Genomic DNA, 17,115 nt, shown 5'->3' with positions numbered 1-17,115 from the left:
AAGATTGTGGCTAAGATTGTGGCTGCATTGTAAACTTTGTGGATATTATGACACTATCTAAATGCCAAACTGCTTTGGTAGCTGTATCCATTCATTATCACTTAGATACTTTCTGGATAGAAAGCATTTTTCATATCTTTATTCAACTGTAGAATAGCTGTGCCAACTCGCACAGTATTTAATGCCATGGGCACCAACGGCTCAATACAAAGCCATTACATCTTGGCAGTGCAATTTAAATGGCTTTAAGCGTACAGTATATGTCAGAAGTATATAGAAGCTTATCTAAAATGAATCACTACCCCTCCAGCCAATTACGAACAAGTATAGTCACTCATAATAGCGTGGTATTACTACCACAGTGGTGATAATAGGAGTGCATTAAAATCCTTATGAAGAAATTAAAAGAGTTCATGATAATATGCTGAGATAAAAATGAGATGGAAAGAGAGAAACTTTCAAGAACCGCATGAATCATTTTTGCAGGTCACTTGGCACCTTGCAAAATGTGGAGTGGAGCCAGAGCGAGTGGGTTTCAGCCAGGATCTGCTGGGGGAAGACTGTCTCGGCAGCAGCTGCGCTCTGCATGAAATGGAGCCATTATTAATTTAGTGCGTGAGCAATGTCGAGCTCAGACACTAACTCGGGATGAATTCATTGGCTATTGCAGTGATTATTTTCATGCCAAGGTCCCCCAAATTGATATTTATGTGGCAATGGACCCATCTGAAAGGTGTTTGCTGCAGTCAGCTCCATAAGAGAAGCCTTTTCTTTTTTTCACATTTTTGAGAAATTTCCGAATGTTTTGAATTTCAACACATTGTGAGCTTGTAGTTTGGCTATTGTCATATAGCATAATATTTAGCTGGGGACCCCGTGGAACCCTCTCAAGGACTAAACTATAATAATATTATATTATGCTATAGTATAATTGAAATATATTGTAACCGGTAAAAGGACACCTGCATGCCTATTAGAGCATGCAGGGCCACAGACCAGGCAGTTTTGATGGTAACAAATGTTTATTCGGTTCTTTGGTTCACAGAGGGTTATGGCTAACATGGATGATGATGATGGATGATGACTGGCAAGAGAAAGAAATAAGTAACAGTCAATAATGAGGATAAGTCAGGCGTAATCAGACAGTAAGAATAGTCAATGTAACAAGTAGAGCATTCTGGTAAATAGGAAAGGCAGACTTACAGTAATGCATTGGTGTACAGGCACAAAGTAGTTGTGGTGCTGCAGGCACCTCTCAGTGAGGGACAAAATGTTTGTATGCTGCCTAGTTAGGCCTGTATATATCCCTCAGGTGTGCTGATTATTGGCCCCGCCCACACCACCAACAGGCAACCTGCTACTGCTCCGGCCCACTCTCAGCTAGAGTGGTGGGGTTTTCTATAATAATGTTTTATGCAGTGCTATAGAGTTTTATAATTTACTGTTATATATAGATTACCACCCATCCATGGTAAAGTATGCAGTTGCAGGTGTAGAAATACTGTGCTATATGCATAATGTGAGATCCAAAAGATCAGTGCATTTTTTTGGTGCTATACTTTCCCAGATAATGCTTTCCCCGTCCACACACTATACAGTCACTTTACCTGCATTATCTTCTTAAGGTGCACTGCAGTTTCTGCACATTGGCCAGTAGCAGTGTCCGGACTGGATTTAGCCTAAGTCAAAATCATTTTTTTCTTGGGTCTCTGAGCATCAGCTGAACGGAGATATAGAGAGCCCCGGTAATCCTGCGGCCCCTTGGAATCTGCGTCAACAATCGTCAACAGCCCATGGCTCATTTCACTGCAGAAGGCACTGGGAGAGATTTAGCCAGCTTTGACCATGTTTTGTCTTACTCTTTTTCGCTAGAGGCAGATTTGAATTGAGATGGCCTTCTCATCAGATGTGGGATGTATACACCAGCACAAGCGGCAGGAAATGGCATCTATTTTTCTTGCTGCTGATACATTTCTATGCCTGCCTGGCTACCAATGCCATGCTTCCTCCTACGCTGTTCTGCTCTTCAGCATTGTACTCAGAGTCAGGCAGTGGAAAACACTTGAGATTTTAGGGCCAAATCCCATTTCCACCTTGTTCAACCGCAAGCAAGTAATTGCTTTTTGCACCTTGATGACTAAGAGGATGGGGAGAGAATGAGAACCGAGGCGGGCGGTGGAGACAGACAACAAATTGCGATTGCTCATGAGATGCAGTGTTTTGTGGTAGCATCAACTTCTCTTCATGAGTATATGAGCTGGGATCTGAATAAAAAGACCCATGTGATCTGATCTAGGCTTACGTGAGAAACAGTACAGAAGACAAAGGTGTCACACTGATAAAAAAATAATAAAAATAACCTATGCCTATAAATATTCGAATATTCTATATATATTTTTTTTTTCTTCACATTCACTGAATGGATTCCAGGCTTACTTCCTATGCATTATGGGATAGTCTGAAAAAGGTTTGGAGGATTCCAGGTCTGGATAATATGGGGGAAAAAAGGTTCCAGTAATCTGTTTGGGGCAGGCATCCAGCACAGCATGTACCACTGTGTGAGAAAGCACAGGCCAGAGTGAGCTTAATTAATTACATCAAAATTAAAGCAGAGCCAGAAGTATGGCATGCCACTGAACACACTCCCACACACAGCTCTGATAACTTGTCAGGCAGGTGTGAATTGTGAATATAATCCAACGATTGTAAGTAATTATTGGTGGAAATTGAATGCTTAACCCGACTGCACTGCCTGTGGTGTTGAGACAGGTGCAAAAGAACATGTTAAGAGTTTCTTTATGTACAGTATATGTATGTATGTATGTATTTGGTTAAAATGGGTAGGGTTTAAAAAAAGGCAAGAGCTTGCTCTGGTGCACTGGCCTAAAAGTGGGTCCTTAAAAACTGCTAAAACTTCTGAAAAGTGTATGTATGTATGTATGTATGTATGTATGTATGTATGTGTGTGTGTGTGTGTGTGTGTGTGTGTGTGTGTGTGTGTGTGTGTGTGTGTGTGTGTGTGTGTGTGTGTGTGTGTGTGTGTGTGTGTGTGTGTGTGTGTGTGTGTGTGTGTATGCATTTAAAAGGGGGGGCTTTTTTGTAAAAACCCAGCCCACAATACCTTCATATATTTAAAAATAATCCAAAATAGGGTTACCAGTGAAGGGCAAATTAACTGCCTATTCACTGGGGACTATGCAAGGCAGAGGCGTCCACCCCCCTGAGTCCAAGTTAGGCTAGACCGCATACAAGTATGTATGTATGTATGTATGTATGTATGTATGTTAATATGTTCCCTGTCTCAAATGCAAAAGTCATTGGTCATGATTGATTAATGATTAAGCTTCTTTAGGGCTTTGTACACACTACACACCTACACAACAAATGTTCGGACCGTGTGCGATGTCTGATTGCTGTTTGATTGCTGCTCCAATTCATTTTCAATGGGAGTCACATGGTTCGACCAAACATTTTTGTTTGATGAGAGGGGAGCAATCAGCAATCAAACACAAATGTTTGAAAAAACCATGTGACTCCCATTGGAAAAGCATTGTGGTGGCCCAAAAAAACAACCAAACATTGCTTGATTGGTGTTTGGTACGTGTGAATGAGGCCTAAGTGTGCTGCTTTAAGTATAGTGGTGATTGTCATGCCAGAACAGCCTCAAACACAATTTCTTGCAAAAGCAAACTGATGCCCTTGTGTATGATGTGCAAGTCGACGACAACAACAAATCTATAATACCTCTCAGTTCCATGGAGGAAATAACAAATAGATAATACACTACAAACAGCTCGCCTCAAGTCCTAATTGATGTCGGACGGCGTGCCTGCCTTGCTGTCAAGTGATGGAAGTTACATGAGTGCAGTGTCCCTCTCCTTCGCCTCAGAGCATTCTGGCAGACTGCCTTTGGTGGGTGCCAGCTTCCTATTGTTTGCTTTTTGTTTGCTTTTTTAACAAACTCATCATTGATTTGGGTACATTAGACTCTAATGATTAGAGTATAAAGTGACCTCATCAGTATTGTGTTGTTCTAAAAACTTTGTTTTTTCATGAATGGTTTATATTTTAGACAGCAGAGACACAGTATTATGTCTTCACATATCTCAAGATCAACTTCACACTTAGCGGGACTAAGGCTGAGGGCCCAGGGAAGTGCAAAAGTCCAAAGGAGCCATTAACTGTCTGGACTGAAAGGGGGTAGATAGGCTATATCTGCACAAAGAGTTTTGAAAAAATATGGCCGTCTGTGAGTCTCCCAACATGCATCTACAATAATGTTACAGACATGTCCAGTTGGTATAACTATCAATAATGTGGACTGCAACTTCAGAACCACTGAAGTGAGTATTATAAAGTCTGCATTGACTTTGGATTTGACTCAAGAACTTTGTTATCTAAAGCACAGACGTGTGTGTGTGTGTGTGTGTGTGTGTGTGTGTGTGTGTGTGTGTGTGTGTGTGTGTGTGTGTGTGTGCGTGGGTGTGTGTGTGTAGAATATGATATATTCTGAATACACACACATGCACTCACTCATGCACACACACACACACACACACACACACACACACACATACTTGCGTGTGCACGAGCCATAAACAAAACGGTCGGTGAGCCTTGCCAGGTGGGATGTTTTTTGACACCCGAGCGGTGGCGACAGGTGCGTTCAGGCGTACAGCAGGTGAGAAACGTGCCAGCCATTGTCTCCGGCATAGAAATGTGAAATTGTGTCTTGTGTTATCTTGCTCCAGCAGGGCGTTCACAACACAAGGACGTCTCTGTGGAGTCATGTGTTGCCGTCGCATCATTACAGATGCATTGCCCCCTGCGACACCGATGCCAGCAGGGTTGCCAGATTTTGCGAGAGCAACCCGGTCTCTGAAAATAAACCCAAAGGAAGATACTAGGCCACATGATCACACACACAAGAGGGTCCCCAGAAAAATTACTTTTAGCACTTCAATCCTATTTGAAACAAGACAACAAGCTCACAAAGCATGCTGTGATGAGACTTGTTGTGAGCTTGTATAGGCCTATCTGTTATTTATATAAAAAAAAACTAAAATTGTGAAATATATATTAAATAATGTTTGAAACATTTTAACTACACAAATCTTGTTTGGGGGTTCCTGATACAAAATATTTTCAGATGTCTGTGGCCAAATTCCTATTCATTTGGGGGTCCTTGACATGAAAATGTTTGAGAACATTTACCAAGCAAGCCCAAACAAGCAACTACACTTTAAATACAAGCACCCAAAAAGCACAACCCTCTAATATTTGCAACGCTAGATGCCAGGCGTCCCTGCACGGGGGTTTCTGTGTTAAAACGTGCTGAGTCATCCGGAGGCAAACTGTGAGAAATAGACGTAGCCTGAAGGGCAAAGAGGAGAGCTGTTTATCCTGCAGGCCATCGTTCACCCAGATAAAAACGGGCGTTTGACGAGGCTGAGTGTCATGCGGCAGGGATTTCCATTTGATGTGTCAAGGTGTGTTTATTTGGTGGAAGCTGCGCGTGCAGCAATGCTTAATCCCAAAGATAGCCTCATTAATTGTGTACCCTGTGCCCCCCCCCCTCCCCCCCATCTGTCTCCCTTACCAGGGGAAGTGCAGAGTAGTTGAATAAATAATGAAAGCTGAACTGCTGAGCGACAGCATTTTAACCTGTCCATACCTTTGCGTTACGGAGACGGCTTGTAAATAGATTAATCCCATCAATCAACACAGTTGTGTCTACTGTTCTGCACGTATATATGCCAACAATTAGCCTATGGTTTTCACATACATTTCTGGAACAACAAACAGTTATTCTGAAAGGACATGGATTGTAGAGGCGTTGCAGACATTGTGAGATGTTTTTTGAAGCTTCTAATATAATATGCCTGTATAAACTGTGGGTAAATAATGGACGAGAAAGAATCAACTGCCAACAGCCAAGAAGCCAAGAAGGTTCCGTTTGATCGATAGGTCATTTCAGGTTGACCGGAGAACAAATGTTTTCTGGAGTTCAACGGTATCATCTTTTAAGTCTTATCAAATGACAGGCATAGGTCTGCAACTACTATACGTATAGCATATCTTCTTTGTGGTTATTCTATCGATTACCTTTACGATTAATAGAATAATCGAGAAGTGTTTTGTTTTTTAATGTATTACAAAACATAATGTAACAACAAATCATAATAATCACTTGGGTATCACATGCCCAAATAAGGATTATTATATTAATATAGAATATTTTATGAAATTATTGATTATCGGTAATTATTTATAAGCCATACAATTGATTTGTTAATTTAACTGTTAGGCAGGCACATGAGTTTAGAACTCACAACCTCTGTGAGAGGTGTCTGCCACACTGACAGTGTGGTGGTCGGAGTCACCAGCCCTGGGGCACCCTGACGGCCCAATGCACTGTGCATACCTCTGGTGTACACACAGTGCATTGAGCCGTCAAGGCTCTCTGCTTGGTAAGCAGAGACCTTGAATATGTCATCATGGAGTCAAACACAACTCACATGGCTGTCATGTAACACCCTGTCCCTTTGTTCGCCTTCTGATTGGACCCTGACTGACCAACCAGCAAGCTTCTTATGCTTTGTTCTGGTCTGCTCTGGTTCTGCCCCCTCCTGGTTGTTTATGCTGAGTTTACTAACAATTCAAAACAATATCCAGAAAAAAAGGAAAAGACAGTATCAACAGTCGCTATACTGCACCCTGCAGTAAAAGTCACCGAGCTACAGGATATCTCTTGTTTCTGTATAGCGTGATGCGGCTGCATGGGAATCAAAGTCTGACCTCCCAAACCCAGGGCGGACACTCTAACCCCAGAGATGTTTTTTTTCTTAAATTGCTAAATGCAATGTGATGCACTGTGAGCTTGTAGAGCTCTTAACTTTTTAAATAACGTGTTAAACATGTTATGTGTTATTATATATTAATATATATTAACATGCCCAATATAGGGACGCCGTCGCCAATTAAGTTAAAAGCGTAGATGCTCCAGGTGAGGCTCGAATTCAGAACCTACTATGTGTGTACACTGTATATACTTGTAGGTGTGGTTTTATACAGTAAGGTATGTGTGAGCTCATGCATGTGTAAAATATATGATGAAGATAAAATTCTATGTATCAGCCAGGTGAAATTTCATTTGTGTGTGTGTGTGTGTGTGTGTGTGCGTGTGTGTGTGTGCGCGTGCGTGCGTGTGAATATCAAACAATGGAGGCACGCACGGAAATCACACACTAGCCACTTGCACTCCCAGAGCACCACAATGGAAACAAAGCCCTCAAGCTTCATTGCGTTTTATTATCCTTTTGACAAATATATACAAATTTATGTTTATACATGTGCATATTCTGTCAATAAAGACGTAAAACAATCAATCACATCCACCACCACAGTGACCACATGGGTGGGGGTGCTCAAGTACAGTATCTATCTACTGTACTTGAGTACAACTTTAAGTGACTTTTACTTTACTTGAGTATTTTCTTTTATTTGATACTTACTCCACTACATTTAGGCCTGTAACAGCTTAGTTAAGAGTTTATTGCAGATTCAGGTTATTCATACAAAACATATCTACATCGCAACATGTTTTGTAGTTAAAAACACAGAAAAGAAGGACAATAAATATTTTGAAATATATGAATACTTTTACTTTGGTGATTTCATGCCACGTTTGTACCAAATGCCTATGCCTTTTAGGCCTATAGCATATGTGCAGTCTTCAACGCCGGTGCATGCAGGTGCTAGGCCAATGAAAATAATACGAAGAGAGATGGAGCCTGCATACACCATCTTACAGCTAAAGAATATACTCTATTAAGTCTATTTGGTCGCAAATAAAGTAAGTCCTTCACTGATAAAATGATGTGCGAGCTCTATATCTGTCTTCATTTCAGGCCTATACCTACCCATCAAATACCAGCAGTAAGTTTGTAGTATTGCTACTTGAGAAAATAAATCTGAGTATACATCTCCCACTGCTGCATTCATCCTGGTATTGATTGTGTGTGTTTGTATGCGTTCTGCTTGTGTGGAAACTCCTCAGGTGGAAACACATTATTCAGCCCCCCCTCCGCCTCATCCCGGGAGGCTCTGTGTCCTGGAGCGATGCTGAGAACCATTAAGCCCCATTTATACTTCGGCGCGTGACTGCTTCGCACGCCGAAAATAGCCGACGCCCAAGCTCACATCATGCCGCGTTCGCGCCACGTCACATGCTTGCAGGTCAGCGATTTCCTGCGCGCAATGCCGTCGTACGATCAATGATAAATGTCGCTTTCAGTCCAGCTGGACTAGGGGAAATAAAAACTAAATTAAGGGCGAATAAACAATAATAAAAAAGCCTGGAGGCAGGACTACCTGAAGAGGTTCTGTCGTATAATGGTCTTTTACAATGACTCTGGATCGATATTTACGTGAGAGGTGGTGCAGCTGGATCTGCTGAATGTATGATAACACACTCACCGACTCATGGAAGGAATGAAAGGAATGAAAGGAATAATAAGCCACTTACAGTACTGTGTGCGTGCGTGCGTGCGTGTGTGTGTGTGAGCGTGTGTGTGTGAGCGTGTGTATATGTGAAGTGTGCATGGCCTCCTGATAATGTAATTCCGATCACGAATTCGTGACTTCGGATCATATCTCATTCTCGTCTCTCATAAATCCATGGTCATCACCTATTCATTGGCGCCAAACTAAGCACATTAAAGTCGTTGTGCAACGGCTTTTTTGCTTATTTCATTTTTAACTTTCAGTCTGAAACGGAAGCCTGTATGTTTCTCTTCAGGCTATGGGACGTTTGAATCTCAATCAATGCAGGTGTGTCCAGCAGGGCTAGTGTTTGTTTACAAGGGAGAGAGAGAGAGAGACGGACAGCTAAGCATGTTTGCTACTACATGTCTTATAACATAATGATAATGTTTTCAGATAAATATTTTACTGTGCTGATTAGTTTTAAAGACCTAGTGAAAAAAAAATACAGGCATTCTATTTTGAAGTTTCACTCTGAAACCAGAACGTCGCATCCCTCCAGGGTATGGGACGTATATCCGTTACATGCGTGACGAGTGCACGCTTTGTTTGTTTACAAAGTCAAAGAGACACAGGCATCAATTTTCAGATACATATTTTAGCATGCGGATTAGTTTAAAACAAGTAATACACTGTCTGGATATCATCTTGAATGAGATTAAAAACTGAATAGTTCTGTAATGAACAGCTGTGTTTGGACAGACGCGCAGCAATGGGAATAAAACAGGTGAATGCAATGCGCGGACAGACGCGCAGCAATGGGAATAAAGCAGGTGAATGCAATGCGCAGACAGACGCGCAGCAATGGGAATAAAGCAGGTGAATGCAATGCGCAGAGGTATAGTTGGCTGTTCGTTCCAAGAAGCCTGCAGTAACTTTTATTCACGGAGAGTGTCAAACAGATCAAACACATCCTGGCGTTTAGCATTAGTGACATCAAATCCGTGTACAAACTCCCAAACCAACACTGAGGAAGAGCAAAGCAACATAATGTTGCCTTGAGTATCGTCAAAGACACGGCACACAAACAGGCAGGAGGGAGATGGCACTCCGAACGCTGCCACAGAGGTTTATTTTCCAACAGAATCTGCAAACAGACTGGGAGATACAAGATAACATTCTGTGTGTGTGTGTGTGTGTGTGTGTGTGTGTGTGTGTGTGTGTGTGTGTGTGTGTGTGTGTGCGTGCGTGTCCGCTCGTACACGCGTACAGTACACACAACAAATACGCTTTATGAATATTCAGGCAGCCAATTGTTGAGCAGCTGCCTTGTCATAACACAGACACAATCCTTGCATACACTGTCAAAAACCTCATTGTTCATTTAACGCTGAGACTGTACTTAACTAGAGCAGTGGTTTTCAACCTTTTTCTTATCAAGGTCAAGGTGCATTATTTATCTGTTCTGAGCCATGGACAAACATTTGATGACATTTTGCCTCTCAGCCCCAAAACGTAGAATATTTTGTAAGACTGTCCATAATTCCATGCTGTATTGATGCGATAGAGATTACAGGCAAACAATGACCAAAATAACGATTATTCTACATTCCCTAATTGTGAAGACTTAGTGTAAATTATGTAATGCAGATGTGAACAATATGTAAACAATAATTTAACTTTTGAGAGTGTAAAAGGAAATCTCTTGAATCTATAGGGTCCATTTGTTTATCAACTCTGGTGGTCCTGGTTGAAAACCACTGTAGGCCAGAGGTCTACAAGCATGCCAGGCCGTGCCCCGACTCTTTAATAAGGGCAGGGCTCTGGCCATTTAAGGGCTCTGTCCTTGCACGGACAGGATTCTCCAGACGTAAAAACGGATGATGACACACATAAAGGTTAGATGACTCAACGGTGCTGCTGGCCAATGGAAGCAACGTCGCCACATGGCAGCCATCTTGCTACAGTCAGCTCGCTCACTCATGACATTGTTAACTTGCCCAATTTTCAAACGATTATCAAACGGTTTGGTTTCTTATAAACATCAGATATGTAGTTATGATACTGCATAGGCCTTATAATGGACTTTCATATACAAATACAAATAAGCAGATAAGCATCCTCAATCATAGCCACGTTGATAACGTTTGTAATAAACCAAACTGTTTTTAAATCGATCAAGATTTCAGCGAGTAGAGAGTATTTTTGTTTATAAGCCATGTTTATAAGTTTACATCTCATTGGCGTAGTATGCATTGATGTGTATGTGTACATATATGTAGTACTAGTGCATCAGAGAGTTACGCACTGTGCATATCAGAGAAAGCACATGGGTCTGACAGAGATTCAATTGAGTTGATGATGTCGATGTCAGGTATAGGGCTCGGGCTAATAAATGGCAGAGCTTGTCTGGCCGAGCTCGAACACCACAGGTCAGGGCCAGGGGGCATTGGGTGTGGCCTCTGGACTGAACACCACAGGGCAGGGCCAGGGGGCATTGGGTGTGGCCTCTGGACTGTCTCTATGGGACGGCTGTCTCTATGGTTGAAAGTAGTATAGGCCTACATTTACTTACTTAATTACTTTTACTTAATTGACTATAGTTCCACACTTCCACTTTAATAGACAGGCCGAGAGACAGACTTCATTGCAATACACACTTGTTTTACTCAACTGATAATATAAAAACATACTGTAGAATTGCCATACAAATGAATGTATGAATCAGAATGCAAAAAAATTAAGGAACGCAAAATGTACTGTATACAAAATGGTTGCATACATACTGTAGTAGTATGTGACATGAGGAAATGGAATAAATATATAGCTGCTAGCAGCGATACGACGGGGTGAAGCCATGAAAGCAATAAATCAACAAAGAAAAAAGCTATACGCAATATGTACAATGAGCCATAGAAACTCTTGAGAAAACCTGAGAGAAAGAAGACCACTCAATTAACAAATGATCGCTATAAATAGCTGGTTGGAGACTGGAGATGAACTTTGAATGATTGTTTTTAATGCTGATTGGCTGAAGGGGTTGTATGCCAACGCTGTACTCCCACAGCTAACCATGCATTAGCAGGGTCCAGACTCCACTCCAAATGCCATTTCAATTCAGGGGGAGTGGTTAACCAGGCTACAAAATTATTTGACGTCGCTTTCTTGACGTCGTCAAAAGTAAATCGAGCAAATCATATAATTGACTCATTGGGAGATCTAAAGGTCAGAGGTAGTGTGAGCTTATGACAGCACAGAACTGCCAAAACTGTGAAAATGGCAGAATCCATAGGAAAACAATAATTAAAACTAATAACAGTGTATAAAGTAAAATAATTGGCATTTGTTTTGGATGTTTGAAAGAGAAAATGATTATTGCATACTAATAGCTTTGTCAAATCTATCAATTTATCATCTTTACAGCAACAACAGCCATCGCAAAACATTCATCACTCTCCACTTAAGAAATTTGCAGGACTAATTGTCTCCATTTGCCTCTGCTAATTAAAGAAAAAAATGAGCTGAATTGTGCTTTTCTGTGTGTATGTTGTGCAACTGTTTAACAAAAGCGTTCCCCAACCCCCAAAACTCCCAGGGGGGCGACGACTGCATTTATCTGCTAAATGCAGCTTCCTCACTTTTAGAGGCAAATAATTAATCCCTCATTTGTAAGAAATAAAGCTGCCTGGAGATAAGGGACTGTGCCATTTGATGTAACCTCAACGTCTAACAGCCCAGAGCTTATATTTTTGTGGTGTCACGTGCAGCGTTTTCTTGCTGGCAGTCTTCCGTCTCATCTCATCCATGGACAGACTGATCACTTGGGTTCAAACCAGGGACTGCAGACAGTATACCTGCTCCACTAAAGGCCCCTTTTCCACCGGTTCTTTTTTTCCCACCTAATATTGAATCAGTTCAGAGCATTTCCGCTGAAAATGAATTGGTTCAGAACCCTAAAAGTTGGTTCGGAACTTTGGTTGGAACCAAAAAAAATGGCTGCTGGTTCTGTGAAAGCACCAAGGTTCCAAGAATATAGAACGGAACCAGTTATAGAACCAAAGTTATTTTGGAGGAAAAGGGACCTAACTGAAGAAGTAAGTGCTGTATATGTATGCCTAACCTAGTGGTTCTCAAAGTGGAGTCTGGGGACTCCCAGGGGTCCTTGAAGGGGTTTCAGGAGGTACAGGAATCAGGAACCTATTTTTATACGTGATGTAAAGAAAAGGAAAGGAGAAAAACAAAAGTAAAATAAAGATAGTCCATTACTCACAGAAGGCCAGACTGGTATAATGTGCATTCATGAAGAACATTTCTGATATTTGCAGGCTGCTCAATTACAGCTCCTTGAGTCTGTCGCGTCCTACAGAAAGTCTTTCCCAAGTAGTGGCTCCATTCAAGCAAGACATCCATCTTAGCTCATAATGTGTGTTTAATAAGAAGTTAAATTGGCGGGTGGGGGTGGGTGGGTGGATGCGGTTTGAGCTGCGGCATAACGACAGTTTGACGTTTCATGGCTTTGATGTGCCAGTGACAGCTACATGCTGGTCCTTAATGGAGCCGTTCCACCGGCATCTGTTAAGAATGCTTCATTGAGCTCACAATTAGAATGGGCCACGGTTCAATCCCCGGCTCAAAGACCGTTGCGGAATGGGGCAGAAGGAAACATCCCCATGAATTATGAGAATCGTTTCACTGGTCAACTAATCTTGCATATACAATGAATTTGACTTGGGAGGGCGAACACATATAACTCACGTGATGAGAATATACCAGCCATGGCATTTAATTCATTGAATAGCACTTTTAAAAGTATGACATTATATTAACAGTAGGCCTATGTATATAAATGTTAAGTCTTAGACAGATAATGGACTGAGTCCAAACAGAGCAACCTTCATTGCAGATTGCCTATGACAGTGGTCGCCATCTTTTTCTCCTGCAGGGACCAACAATGCTTTTGGGCAACATTTATATTTGATCAAAATAAATAAATAATGTATTATTATTTAATTTATTATTAATTTCATCATTGGGTTTAGTCTTACAATGCCATTGGTCATGATATCTGTCGTAATGTTTTTCGTATGCTGAAGTAACTGACAACTTATTTCAGAGAATATATATGTTGCTATGATGAACTCAACGGACACGTTTGGACTTCAGTTTTATTGAGCTCACGTGACGTCTAAATATTTCTCGGCCTGGGCCGTGGCTCAGCGGTCCAGGCACCTTGGCTGGTAATCCAGTCTGGCAGTGTGCCGCAGGTTTGACTCCCGATCGCGACGGCCTTTCCTGCATGTCATCCCCCCATTTCCTGTCATCCTACTGTCTGTCCCTCCATAAAAAAAGAATAAAATAAAGGCGAAAGCCACAAAAAACATTGAAATAATTCTCGGCTGCTGGCAACCAGTAGGTTAGTGCTAAAGTATAGCACTTCACTAGCCTAAGATTTAGACTCTCGTATATGTATTTTTCGATTCTGACGTCTGCTCTCTACGAGAGTCCAGCGTTCTGACTGCACTTCCCATTGCAGTCAGAACTGCAGCATCACTCCCAATCTTCCGCCGTAGTCTGAAAACCCACCTTTTCAGACTCCATCATGGCCCATAGCACTTACCCCACCCCCTTAGATAGCAATTCTGTAGACTTAGATAGCATTTGATACAGACTTATAGCATGTTATGTAGACAGCATAAGTGCATTGTATGTGCTATTGTCATAGCACGTCATAGTACATATGTATAGCATAGTAGTATAGATGTATAGCTTATATGTATAGTTTCATTATAGATATATTCCACTGTTACTTTCTTAGCTTACGCATGTTTCATGATAAATGTTTTTATGTGATGTATACCCATGCTTTTTTGTTCTTGCTTAATGTAAATCGCTCTGGATTAAGAGCGTCTGCTAAATGCCTAAATTGTAAATTGTAAATTGTATTCATAGTCTGGATTCATAGTCTGGATTTTCGGTGGTAAGGTGACCACCGAACTACAACATGACGTCACAAGCCGCGGCAAACCACCGCCCCAGCCCTTCTCTCTGTTTTTACTCACCACCGCTCAACGTTATTTCAGGTCACCTCAACACTGAAAATCCAGACTATGAATGAGCCTTCAGACTCTTGTAGAGAGCAGACGTCAGAATCGAAAAATACATCTACGAGAGTCTAAATCTTAGGCTACTTTCTCACTACATGTCAGAGGCTGCAGACTTTTACGCGTGGCGCCCATGTCCCAGCCCCCCTACAACCCCCCCCCCGGCCCCCCCCACGCTGACAGCGTGCGCCCCAGCGCGAGTTGCCTCCGTGGCGAAAGCAAGGGGCGCAGCCACTTCATCTCAGCTCACCTCGAAATCATTATTACCTGATTAAGTGTGATTAAGAGCAGATCATTAGCAGCTGCATGTCCTGTCAGTACCGATTAAGGGTGATGGGTGCGTTACACCCAGTGAGCTCATCTGTAGGCTTAGCCAGTTTAACGATTTGGGGAGCATTGTTTTGCGGCCTGATGTGGATGAATGGTGTGTGTGTGTGTGTGTGTGTGCGTGCGTGTTTGTGTGCGTGTTTGCGTGCAGGCTCCGCTCGCTGTGGTCTATCTGAGTGAGAGTAAACATCGCTCAGCTGCATTCTAATGAGATGGATGTTCTACATGGTGGATGACATTGAAAACATCTTTTAAAGCTGTTCTGTCTCGGCTCGAGTTTGACCCCCTGTTCAACTCAAAGTAACGATTCCTCATACAGCAGGTTTAGTTGTGGTGCTAGATATGTCCTTTGCCAGCTGTCAAATGACAGATTAAAGTTTCAATGTCAATAATGTTTTCTTTGGCCAGGCAGAGCGTAGTCCTACATTTGCTCTTGTTGCTGACCGAAAAGTTGATAGAGATGTTCAACATGCCAAACGTTGCCAGGATTGGTCAGTCACACCAGCAGAGAGAGAGAGAGAGAAAGAGAGAGTTGGTAATTGCGTCATATCTGATACTTCCATGACCGTGGAGAGCAAAGGTCCATTTCTCAGTGGATTTATAAGGTTAAAAAAACAAATTGAGCCCCCATTCCCCTCGCAAAAATACGGGCTAAATTCGTGAGAGCCCCAAATCCATATGGCCACCATTAACATTAGTTTTTTGCCTTATTGTGCCTTAACTTAAAATTTCATTTTGCTTTTAGTAGCAAGTCCATGATGTGTCAAATTAGGGGGTTTTCATGATTCTGAATCCATTCCAAGAATTTTTAGCCCAAGTAGTGTTTTTTGTGCAAAACTAATGCTTGGAATGGATTCATAATCATGAAAATATATAGCATATATATCTTCATGGGCAAAGATAATTAACTTCAAAAGAATACAAAAACGGTCAAAATGACCTCTCAGACCTTCTAGTGATAACACTAGAAGGTCTGAGAGGTCATTTTGACCGTTTTTGTATTATTTTGAAGTTAATTATCTTTGCCCATGAAGTTTTCAGAAGCCCCTTCCATGAGCATCATCATCCATCACCATTCTATCATCTCAGAAAATCTTGACATCTGAAAAAAATTCTAAATGTGAATTTAAGCACATGCAAATTTAGCTGATTTTATTTCAGACCTTCTAGTGTTTTAAAGCATGACATTTAGAAAATGTTGCCTTTTGTGCCTTAACAGGTTGTTAATGGTGGCCATATGGATTAGGGGCTCTCACAATTTAGTAACTAAGTACAATTTGGAGTACTTTAACTATATCTCACCATTTCAATAATCAAAATTAAAATCTTTCAGCTATTCAAAAATACAGATCTACAAGTTGAAACAGTTGGTACTTAATTGGTACTACTGTATAAGTATTTGAAGCCAATACTTTTACTCAAGTCACACTTTGAATGCAGGCCAAGGTCGAGCTGAACGTTTCACTGTTGCATTGAGAGGAACATAGCACATAATAGTTTTATATTTTCAGTACTTTCTTTGCGTGCGTGCGTGCGTGTGCTTGCGCATGAGTGTGTGTTGCCACGGAGACAGGGGATGCTGTTCAAACACAGAGCATCATCAGATAAAGGGTGCATGGGACGATTGGTTTCCAATTTCTCACATGAGACAAATTGAGGCCAATGGTCAATTATACCCATCGCCAATTCACCTTCATAAAAGCCTCCTCTCAGCCCAATTGCACGTTTGGCTCTGCCAAATGTGCCAATTCTCTGATAAAAACATACAGAAATAGCCGCCAGGGCCTGTAGTATAGGCAGATAAAACATCAATGTTTATTCCAATGGTTCTCAAACATTTTCATACAGTATCAAGTAAGAACCCCTAAATAAAATATGAAGTTTTATTTTGGCTACAGACCCCCATTTGAAAATATTGAATGCCAGGCAGAAACCCCCCACAAAATGTGTGTTTAAATATAAAGTCAGTATGTAAAAGATGTACAACTTTTTTAATAACAGAAAAAGAGCAGCTGTGAGTGTCGACTAAATGAAAATATATTGAAAAAAAAGGATATGGAGGAAGAAGAGATCCAGTAGAACTAAGACAAGTCATTTCATGCATGACTAATTATACATTATGCATTTTGACGACCTTGAATGCATATCAATGGTGATGGAAGGTCCATTGTGTCGACCCCATGCTAACTAAGTAGTCTATACT

The sequence above is a fragment of the Protomyctophum bolini genome (assembly GCF_963924005.1).
Source record: "Protomyctophum bolini genome assembly, chromosome: 9".
Taxonomy (NCBI): domain Eukaryota; kingdom Metazoa; phylum Chordata; class Actinopteri; order Myctophiformes; family Myctophidae; genus Protomyctophum; species Protomyctophum bolini.
This window is presented reverse-complemented; position numbering follows the sequence as displayed.